Source organism: Periplaneta americana, chromosome 12 (genome assembly GCF_040183065.1).
Source record: "Periplaneta americana isolate PAMFEO1 chromosome 12, P.americana_PAMFEO1_priV1, whole genome shotgun sequence".
NCBI lineage: Eukaryota > Metazoa > Arthropoda > Insecta > Blattodea > Blattidae > Periplaneta > Periplaneta americana.
This window is the reverse complement of record NC_091128.1, coordinates 112,069,769-112,082,186: the sequence shown is the minus strand read 5'-3', so window position 1 is coordinate 112,082,186 and position 12,418 is coordinate 112,069,769. Positions and strand designations below refer to the sequence as shown.

The window sequence follows — 12,418 nt, the reverse complement described above, 5'->3', positions numbered from 1 at the left end:
CTAACTTTATTTCTGAACCATTTCATGACAAAGTGTTAGTTGACAAAGCGTCTCCTAACTCTTCCATGCCGAGATTGGAAATACGAGTAACGAACATTCCATTGATATAACAAAGAAAAATAATGAAACTTTGTATATTATGTCATTTATATGGACTCTGAAAAGCAAAGCAACTCATTCGTTCTACTTTCAGTTTAACATGTGTCGTTCTTGTTCACAGGACTTTTTGGCCCATGCAAGTATATAAGTCGTCGTCACATTGTGTAACCATATCAATACCAGAAGCAAAGCAACTTCAGGTGAGAGCACTTCTATTCGATTTCATTGTGTTCTATCCTACTCCATTAACTTCTAGCTTTATTTTGTATGTTAAAATAAGTTTCAGAATATTCTCCTCTACTCCATTATTCTTAAAAGCCTACCTTTGCAATAATTTCTTCCTTGTTTCAAATATATTACTTATTTTTGTCTTCGAGAGAATATTCTTTACTTGCTTTGCGATTCCTAAGCTGTTGAACTTTTCCATCATCAAATTTAAACACTTAATTTTCTCAGCAAAATTTCATGTCCTCAATTATAAATGTATATAATAGTTTTTTAACTTAATGGATTAAGCAATATCACCTCTCGCATATAGATTCTATTCCATTTTCATAATAAATTTCAACATGATTAATGTTATTTTATAAAGTTTAACTGACAAGAATGTCTTATGAGGTAATATGAAATGTATAATTCTTAGTTATCATTCCATTAGCCATTTAACTCTGTGCTTCGTGCAAGTCATTGTTGCTGAATATAGTCACGTAAATTCCGCGCAAAATAACATCACTAAAAACCTACATCATATATACCCAGATTGCTCGGCGTTATAGGCTTTGACGGTAACAACTTTTGTTAGGTTTACTATGCTGCCATCTAGTTGTTACATAAAGAGTCACGTCATAACTCCCATTTGAATTGCATTAGCGACTATACTGACATCTCGTGTTCGTTTAGGGCGGACGGATGACGATCCTGGCGGTTGTTCTCTTCAAAGTGAACCGATTTTAAGATAGAAATGAGCAATCTATATGTGATCTGGGCTAAAACATACAACAGAATTATGACAACCCCGCTCAATATCCGAAACCGATTTAACAAATATAATGCGCTTATAAATTGCTATCAGAAAACATACTGTTGTACTCCTGCAATTTCCCTATGAAAAATACTGACTGATTTTAGTATGTAATTGCAGGTTTCGCCATTTAACATGTAGACTATATGCCATTAGTAGCTACGTATATATTAATAAACAAAAAATTAAAATTAAAATATATTTGTTTCATAAACATCCTACTTCCGCACAGGGCGATTCTAAAGTCTTTCCGGGGTTTCGGGGACCTATAGAACAGTTACTATGACAGATATAACGGAAACATTTGTATCAGAGGATAGAGTATCTAGCCTACCAAAGTTTCGCACATACCTTGCAGGAGTTCCGTATGCCCACCATCGGTGACGCGGCAAACATCAATCCTATACTCCAGTTCCTGCCATACACGTCCCAACATCTCACGGTCGATACCAGAGACTGCATGCGTGATCCTCTCTCGCAGCTGTGCTAAAATCATACGGAAAAATCATTTTTGTTTTGTCCTTTAAATATACAGAAATTTGACTCAAACAAATGTTAAAACTCCTTTGGAAAACGAAAAGTTACATTTGTTCGGATCAAATTTCCGCACATTTGAAGGACAAAACTAAAATTCTTTGAATCGTTTATTCTCATAATATACTGCTCTCTTAAATTGACTGAGAATATTGAGAAATAAAGCGATGACCTTTCCAAAACAAGTTATTAAATATTTAATATAAAACAATTTTTATAGCCAAAGGACGCAAAAGCCAGCAAAATTGCATTAAACTCCTTTGTCTCAAATACCTCAAAGAATAACTTCCTGAAATTAATGACATTACTTACGGTTCACTCTGTATAAGAAAATCAAGGAAAGAAACGTTAGTACCCATTTCTATAACGTAACTATTCTTGTCACAGTGACCAATATTTTCTTTAATAAATAACAATTCTTAAATCGCATGTAATTCCAGCCTGAAATTTATTCATAACAGACTATTACGTCACTGTAGAGGCAGAATGGTGATAATTAAATCCTACTCCATGTGCGTCAGTTTAGCATACACAATTTCATTCTTAAATTAACCACAGATTAGTTTGAAAGGCAAAGTTAGGCATAATGTTAAAAAGTGTTAAAAATCTATAAATCAACTCTGTAACACTCTAAACAAATTATGTGACGCAAAGGTCACAATAGGCCTATACTGTGAACTCATTACCCTAAATTCCATATGTTATTTAAAAATACTTTCCTTTGCAGGAGTTGTTTCGTTTGTAAGGTCATTTCATTATACGATAATATAAAGGTAACAAGTTGAAGGTATCTCTTTCAGAGGTCGTGAAAATGTAGAGCACATGAAGGTAAATCCCATGCTTTCATGACGTCAGCATTAAATGACATAGCGTGTTAGGTACCGCGCTCCAACCGCATTTCAACCCCCAAGAAACACAAGGTACTTAATTCGACACGACGTTTCTTAGATTTCGGTTCTGTTCTGAAGGAATGTCAACTAGAAAATTCCCGCCACCACATGGAACTGAGCTCGGAAACTTCCAGTCCGAGATCAGCTGGTCCACCAACTTAAAATTCTCGGCAGTCAAAATTGACCGTTAAAAGTTATATTTTGTAGAATTTTAATTGTAACTATCTTTGCTTGCATTTGTAGCATATTACCACAGTTTCCGTTCTGTAAAACACTATCCATTTACCTTCATTACTTTCCTGGTTGAAAAAATATGAGAAATATGTGACCCTAAACAATCACTTTCAATTCTAGGCTCTCCTACAAAATGATTCGTACACTCTTGGTGTTTGCCCTTGCTGCAACTATCCTCGCCATGCAGGTAAGATCAAAGTCTCCGCCACTTTGGAAATAGTTTATTTTCTGCACCTAAAGCTTTCTGAAAGTTATAAAACTGAAATATCTGAGAGGCGCCTTATGTTGTGATATAGCATATCAAACCTTAATGCTAATTCTGGCATTACTGTACAAATATTCCAGTTCCAGTTCCCATGTAACTATAAATTCTGACTCTTTGTGACAGACTGATTTAGACGTACCAGCTATTCACGCAGGCGTTCCGGGTTTCAGTATCAGTGAAATTTAGGAATTTGCATTGGAAAGCAGTTAAACTAGTGCTATTATAAAAGCCAGAAAAGACAATCCCTTCTTGGTATTTATTAAGATTATCTGTTCTTCAAATATTCAAAATCAATTGTAAATAAATTATATTTGGAGAACACTTTGTATACGCGAGCCAATTTCCATATCATTATTATTATTATTACTATTAGCCCACTATCACCAATACCATTACCTTTATTATTATTATTATTATTATTATTATTATTATTATTATTATTATTACTATTATTATTATTATTATTATCATCATCATCATCAGTAGTAAGCCTATTATGCCTGCTAGTACTATTTATTATTAGGCCTATTATTATTATTATTATTATTATTATTATTATTATATTATCAGTGGTGGTAGTAGTAGTAGTAGTAGTAGTAGTAGTAGTAGTAGTAGTAGTAGTAGTAGTAGTAGTAGTAGTGTCCAGTGCCGTGGCGTCGTGGTCTAAGGCATCCTGTCTAGGACCCGCGTTACGGAATGCGCGCTGGTTCGAGTCCTCATGGGGGAAGAAATTTTCTCATGAAATTTCGGCCATTGTACGGAACCGTTGCCCACCCAGCATCGTGATGCACTTTTGGAGGTACGATAGGCAGCGAAATCCGGTTGTGAAGGCCAGCTATAACGGCTGGGGGGATCATCATGCTAACCACACGATACCTCCATTCTGGTTGGATGATCGTCCACCTCTGCTTCGGCATTTGAGCGTGAGGCCAGTAGCCGGCTGGTCGGTCTAGTTCCTTCACGGGCTGTAGCGCCACGAATTATTATTATATTATAGTAGTAGTAGTCGTAGTAGTAAGCCTATTATACCTATTATTACCATTATAATTAATTAGGGGTAGTAGTAGTAGTAGTAGTAGTAGTAGTAGTAAGCCTATTATAATCATTATCATTATTATTATTATTATTATTATTATTATTATTATTATTATTTTCTCACAAACACAACTTGGTTGATCTTACATCGTTGTATTCTTGGTTATAAGTATAACAACTAAGCATTGTAGCCCTAACTAAGAGGCTCTCTAGATACACTACTTCCCATAATTGTCTTCGTCTAATTACAATTCTAATAAGTAATTAAAATTATATTTGCATTGATTATAATACAGTACTTAACAAAAGTTTAAGACCATGAGCAAATTTCATATAATTATTTCCTGGTCCTATATTTTTGTTTCTATTTCCCTCATGAATATTTTGTCAATTATTTGGACTGTGAGACATCTATCGACGCAAAGAAATTAAAACTATGACATTTAGTTTTCGAGTTATGATTTTAATGAAATATTTTGTTACTGTAAAAAATGCTACATTTATAATTACGGAATAATTTATTCATGCTAAACCAACATCTTTATTGAAGTGATGATTTTTTTCAAGCAATTTGAGAAGTGTGAGAACACATTGGCACCAGAAAGAAAAATTTAAAAAATTTTATTTTCGTTTTATAATTTTTTGCATATTTTTCCAAAATAAGGAAAATAATAGTAGAAATAAAGTTAAGTAAAGGCATTCATAACTTCACTATGGAATAAGCTAACGTAACCGGACCTACGCCAATCGAAAGTACGTGATTTCGTACTTTCGATTGGCGTAGGTCCGGTTACGTTAGCTTATTCCACAATGAAGCTATGAATGCCTTTACTTAACGTTATTTCTACTATTATTTTCCTTATTTTGGAAAAATATGCAAAAAATTATAAAACGAAAATAAAATTTTTTAAATTTTTCTTTCTGGTGCCAATGTGTTCTCACACTTCTCAAATTGCTTGAAAAAAATCATCACTACAATAAACATGTTGGTTTAGCATGAATAAATTATTCCGTAATTATAAATGTAACATTTTTTACAGTAACAAAATATTTCATTAAAATCATAACTCGAAAACTAAATGTCATAATTTTACTTTCTTTGCGTCGATAGATATCTCACAGTCCAAATAATTGACAAAATATTCATGAGGGAAATAGAAACAAAAATATAGGACCAGAAAATAATGATATGAAACTTGCTCATGGTCTTAAACTTTTGTTAAGTACTGTATCTTAGTACGTTTTTTAATTAACTGTATAGTCAATAATGTTATAATTTTGATAATGTCTCCATTTGTAATGTGAAAAACAAAATTTTCTCTCATTCTTTGGGTGCATATTAAGTGACTTCATTTTTTACTCTCTGAGTGACAGCTAAATGAAATAAAATGTACACAAGAATAGGGCTACAATTAACTAAGAGCTAGGCTACACTTTTGTTAAATTCGTGGAAAGCATAACGACAAAGCATACTTCAAAGCTCTACCCAAGATGTTCTCTAAATGTACTATTTCCCGTAATTCTTTTCATATAATTACAATTTAACTGATTAATTGAAATATTTTAATATTTATCTTATTATGTACTTTTTAATTAATTGCATATTTATACTTAGTTAATCAACTTACATTTCGCTAATGCTTTCATTTGTGAAAAAACAAAATTTTCCTCTCATTATTTGGATGAATATTGAGTGACTTCATTTTTTTTACTCTTTGAGTGACAGCTAAATAAAAGAAAATATAGACAAGAATAGGCCTACAATTAATCACAACTAAGAACTAGGCTAGTCCTTTATTAAATTCGTGGACCGCATAACGAGAAAGATAATTCATATTCATGAGACTTTGTTTACATTATGTGTCACTCTCTATCCTTATAATTAAGAAACATTTATCATTCATGTTCCGCTGCTATTTGTTGCAGAGTGTCATGGTGGCAGCAAGACCGGATGGTGATGATGACCCTGAACCTGAACCAAGTCCTCGTTAGTGTTATTAGGAGCGTTTCGTGGCCAATAGGTGGGCCTATAATCCATGCCTCATTATTTATTTGTGATTAGAAATAAGTACTTTCGTACGAACTGTGATTGTGAATATAACAAATATTTGGAAATTCCTTAATAATAACTTGAGTATTACATTCTACTGGGAGTAAAACTGAATAGCTCAGTGGATACCTAGATTTCAATTATATGTTGAAATTAACTGGAAGAAAATAGAGTAATGAGTACGAAGAATCGTAAAATAAATAAGCTAGGCTATAGCCACAGTCTAGTACATACAGTCACGAAGCTCAATACGTAGTAAATATGCATCCATAGATAGTTGCTAACCACTAGCATCGCTAATATCGTCTCATTACAGACAATGCGAAATAGTATCGGCACAGTCTATTGTTCCTAGCACCCTCACAACTCAAGCTTCGTGACTGTACATACTAGACCGTGTTATAGCTATGAGGTTATAAAAAAAGAATAGAAAAGAAGAGGATAGATGTAGAGTGTCAGCATCGCAGCAAGACAGAAAGTAATAGCGAGTGCACAATCTGCACTGCACATGATTGATCTAAAGCAGTGCTTATGCATAAAAATTCTATGAGAAGTCAAGGAGGGAAAGGATAGATTTTTAAAAAGAGAGAACTTAAATAAAAATAGCAATAAATGAAAATGTGTCTGTAATGAATGTAATTGCGGCACCTTATACAAAATTATCAGGTCCACATTACACGAATGTAATTGAATGAATGAATGAATTTAGCCATTATGTCCCGTGAAGGGCAAAGGCCTTCTATAAAAGGGGTGGCTCGTTTTTACTCGCTTAGTGAGCCATTCCAGGCGATATTTTACTTTGTCGATCTGTATACCTTTAAAACTAATGTATACCTAATATCTAGCACGAGTCGTCATTGTAACCTATTAACACTATACACTAACACACTTAACTATTTCTAGTTCGTATTAGTCCTAGTTCTTTCCACTCAGATCTGTCCCTTGCTTTTCTTGACCACTGTTTGCCCGTCGTCTTCACAAACATATCCGCCCATCTGGATCGTGGTCTTCCCTGGTTCCTTCTTCCGATGTATGGGTCCCACATGGTGATCGCGTGCATCCATCTTGAGTGCTTCATTCTCGTCACGTGCCCAACCCCCACGTCCACTTCGACATCATGGCACGTTCTGCTGCATCGGATGTGTTGGGCAGTTTTTGTAGACTGTCGTTAGGGTGCTTGTCTTTTCGCGTGACTCCTAATATTTTTCTCTGCATCTTTCTCTGGCAAGTTTGGATCGCTGCATATTGCTTCGTAGACAGGGCCTTTGTCTGACACTGATCTAGGATTACTAATAGGATGCAGGTCTCTAGAGTCTCAAACCTTAGTTTGTGGTTGATTGCTTTGTCCAACAATACTTACTTACAAATGGCTTTTAAGGAATCCGCAGGTTCATTGCCGCCCTCACATTAGCCCATCGGTCCCTCTCCTGTGCAAGAATAATCCAGTCTCTATCATCATATCCCATCTCCCTGAAATACATTTTATTATTATCCTTCCATCTACGTCTCGGCCTACCCAAAGGTCTTTTTCCCTCCGGCCTCCCAACTAACACTCTATATACGCATTTCTGAATTCGCCCATACATGCTACATGCCCTGTCTATCTCAAACGTCTGGATTTAATGTTCCTAATTATGTCAGGTGAAAAATACAATACGTGCAGTTACGTGTTGTGTAACTTTCTCCAGTCTCCTGTAACTTCATCCCTTTAAGCCCCAAATATTTTCCTGAGAACTCTATTCTCAAACAATCTCTGTTCCTCGCTCAAAGTGAGAGTCCAAGTTTCACAATCATACAGAACAACCGGTAACTGTTTCCAACAATATGAATTTTGAACACCAGAACACCTTCCAAGTCGATGTTCTTCTTTTTATCTCTATGTCGGTGTTCTGCTTGAAGGCTACATGTTGACGTAAGTACTTGTATTTAGAGACGTATTGTAGTTCTGTGTCGTCCAGTTGTACTGAAGTTTGTTGTCCACTGGTCATTATTTTCGTTTTGTCGCTGTTCATAATCAGACCTATGGCCTTTCTGGGTGTTTAGCTTGTTTACTATCTCTTGAAGTGCTTGCGCTGATCTGGCGAATAGAATGATGTCATCTGCGAAGCGTAGATTTGTTAGCCTTCTGCCATTGATGTTTATTCCCTGTTTTTTGTTCCATTTCAAGTTTCGAAAATGTAATTATTCACACGAAATTTATCATATATATTAAAGTGATTCGGAAAGTGAATTAAATAGTTTAGGGGGAAGGAAGGTCAGTGCCGAGAGAGGAGATGAAAGAGTTTCTGTGAGTGCAAGGGCAGAAAGGAGGAGAAGTGATGGAAAGAAAGAAGAAGACTAGTTTATAACAGGAATGGGTGAAGTGGACGATTCTGGTCCAACGACGGTTAAGGATATAGATGATTTTGTAAGTATAATAAATAATAAATTAGGGGAGTGTAGTAGAATGTTAAGTGAAACGATAGAGATAATGAAAATAGGCGAGGAGTAGGCCTATAGTGGGGGAGGCTAGCTAGGATACCGAAGCTTATGATGGAGAAAAGAGGCCTAAGTGAATTCAGAAAATGGAATGTACACAAGAAACAGACATAACGACCCTATTGGATAATAGTGTAGTGAGGATTAGTAACAAGTAGTATTAGAATCAGTGAGTGTTCGATATAAGTAAACTGGAAATCAAGAAAGGAATTGTAAATGTATCAATTTTGAATGAACTGAATTAGGCTTATAGGTGGGAGTATGGAAAAATTTAGTTAGAAACAGAAGCGAGAGACTATAATAAATAGTAAATGGGTGTTAGGGAAAGAAAAAGATATAATAATGAGAGAATGTAAGTATGATATATAAATCTAAATTACAAGAGAGTCTACAAAAAAAGGTATATTTGTGACACCGGTTACAAAATTGTGAGTTCCACATTACATGGATGTAATTGTTGCCACGGAATATATCATATCATATCATATGATATCATATCATATCATATCATATCATATCATATCATATCATATCATATCATATCATATCATATCATATCATATATCATATCATATCATATCATATATTCATTTCTCTCATTCATTAATTAATTCATTCATTCTTCGTTCTACCCAAGGGCAGGTCTTTCACTGCAAACCCAGCTTTATCCAATCTTTCCTATTTTCTGCCTTTCTCTTTGTCTCATATCATATCATATCGTATATCATATCCTATCATATCATATCATATATCATATAATATCATATATCATATAATATCATATCATATCATATATCATATCATATCATATCATATCATATCATATCATATCATATCATATCATATCATATCATATCATATCATATCATATATCATATATATCACAGACCAGGCCTGCACAAACAGAGCTCAACGAGCGCGCGCGTCCTTCGGAGCGGGAGAGCTGTATTTACCGCTCGCCGAAACGGAGAGGAAGATACGTCAGAATGTCATAGACTTGCCTAGGGGTAGAGGAGAGGGAAACGACCACTCAGTTATCTAGTTGAGTGCATTGTGTAGGCCTATTCTCAGTAACTGTTTTACATTGCTTACCTACTGCTACAGTACAGTATGGAGGAATCTAAAAGACGGAACATAACATTTAACATTTACCGATTTATAGTTCGAACTTATTGATCTTCAATGTGACCTAAAGGCTAAAGATCGTTTGAATAATACTACTAGCCTGGTTGAGTTTTACAAGACTAAACATTAGCAATAATATCCACGACTACACAGGCTGGCTGTGAAAAAGATTGTTACGTTTGGCTCAACATTTATATTTGTGAGCAACTGTTTTCTATATTCAACTTTAATAAAGGCAAACATCGAACATCTGTAACTGATGTTTCATTGCGATCAGTAGGCTACTGTTCCTTTCAGCTGCCAACAGCATAAAACCCGGTTTTGATGTACTGATAAATAAAAAATATAACAAAATGATATTGTACATTTAAATAGCTATAGAATTTCTATTATTTCTGTAAAATAAATATTTCTTTATTAATTAATAATAGTCCAAGATAGTTTTGCAAACATTGAACGGGAATTCATTTCATAAGCACTCGTAATAGTACTTCTTTTTTTGTACATTTTGTACGAGATCCACCCCTTCTTCCAGTCCACTCTTATACAGAGCGCAGCTAATATCTGCTTTCCGCTCATGAGCTGTGAGCCGACTCGGAGAGCGCAAACCTTGTGCAGGCCTGACATAGACTATATCATATCATATCTCATATATTAAAATCGATTTAAACTGTAACAATGAACATTTTCCACGAAAAGCCACTTCGACATCATTTTCCGCTTCCTTTGCAACATGTTTTGATGCTTTCTATTCTTATCTCTTAATTTTCCCCTGCGTTCAATATTACCAAAACGATATACGTTCATTTCCTCTAATTTCACGTGGATGCAAATTAGATGTGGTCATTCCGATCGGCAACACGCATCTCGTCGACTTTTTGCTGTCTGGCGTCCTCTCAAAACATAAATTTTTAACTGTTTAATCAGTATTTACTTTTAATCTAGCCTATTTGCATTTCATACCATAATGCGTAACTGACTACTTCATATTCCCTGCATTTTAATATTATTTGCTGAACTCCGGTATACAAGGTTAGTCAGTAAAAGTGTGCAAAATTTAAACAACAAATAGGGAATGCTCTACAGAACATTTTGAGATAAGGAATTTGGGTCTTACAAGTCAGATTAAAGAGTTTTGTGCTTAAATATGTCCATCACTATCACTTACTGTCTTGCATATTATCTACATTTATTATTTAAATTTGCTCTTACTTGCAATAATTATTTATATTTCTTTACACTTATTATTTGCTTTCACTTAAGTATTTGAAATTATTTTGATATAATTTATAAATCAAGTTAACAATGTATCATTTTATTCCTCTCAACAGTTGCAAGAGATTACATCCACTAGCGTCTAGTACTAATATTAATTACTTAAATTTACTATTTGAGTTTAATATTTATAATAACTATTTCCAAGGAACATTAGATTCAGACGTTTGAGATGGGCAGAGCATGTGACACGTATGGGCGAATCCAGAAATGCTTAGAGAGTGTTAGTTGGGAGGCCGCAGGGGAAAGACTTTTGGGGAGGCCGAGACGTAGATGGGAGGATAATATTAAAATAGAATTGAGGGAGATGGATTATGATGAATTGATGATAGAGACTGGATTAATCTTGCACAGGATAGGGACTTATGTGAGGGCGATAATGAACCTTTCGGGTTTCTTAAAAGCCATTTGTAAATAAGCAAGTAATAACTATTTGCATTAGGCAATCCGTCATGTTTTCTTTATTGGCCTATTGTCCACAAGGTTGTTCTGTCTATCGTATTTACATTGTCAGATTACAAAACATTATATGAGTCAACGACAGATCATTTCGTACCAATATTCGAAAAGTTACCACGGTACATACAGTACGTTGTTAACTCAAATTTGTAAATTATATGAAAATAATTTTAAAATGTAAATAATAAACATAAATAATTGTACATAAATGTTAATAATAAGTGTAAATAAATTTATAAAATATGGAAAACAGCAAATGATAGTGTTAGTCATGATTATGTTGACATTTCTTTACTCTGACTTCGCTATCTAAAATTTTCTGTAGAGCATCTCCTATTTCCCGTTCAAGATTGCAAACCTTTACTGTATCAGCTTGAATGTTTCTTGCACCAATTGGATACTATTTCTATTTTGTTGCAGGTACCCAAGTGTTGCCACAACAATGCCAGTTGAAATAAGAACAGTGAATAAATACATTGAAATAAAACCACATCTTCTTATTTATTATTCCTTAAAAATATCAATATCCCACAATTATCTGTAGTGTCCGTTACGCCAGATTTTATAAATATTATCAGTGTCTATTTTGTCAATTTCCTGATGTAACTGTAGAAAAGAAGGTGTGGGAATCAACTCGCATTCTTCCTTGAAGATCCTAGTTTCTACTTCTTGTTTAGTCAACTGTCCAAAGAAAGGTCTGAACTAGTGTCCTGCAATGTCTCAATATGAGACAGACAACCAAGACATTAAAAAACTTCGTCTTAATTCATATGAAACATTAATCGCAAGATCTGTGTTAAAATCCTTAAGCAGTTAAGACACTAAGAGTGGGAGTGGAGGACAGCGAATACTTTTCTAACAAGATGAAACACACACAAAAGACCTCCTTCTGCAGAGCGATCATCGGTGAATATCGAATTTCGACATACTCGACAAAATTGAACCGAACATTG

General features: G+C 34.5%; 1 long non-coding RNA gene across 1 annotated transcript; it reads left to right on the top strand.

Annotated features, from left to right (window-relative positions):
• The first annotated feature begins 267 nt into the window (after positions 1-267).
• On the top strand, positions 268-11,977 carry LOC138710075 (uncharacterized). The gene is made up of 4 exons (XR_011335048.1): positions 268-299; positions 2,899-2,965; positions 6,005-6,099; positions 11,886-11,977. It is a non-coding gene; the product is annotated as an uncharacterized lncRNA (long non-coding RNA).
• Positions 11,978-12,418: the final 441 nt, after the last annotated feature.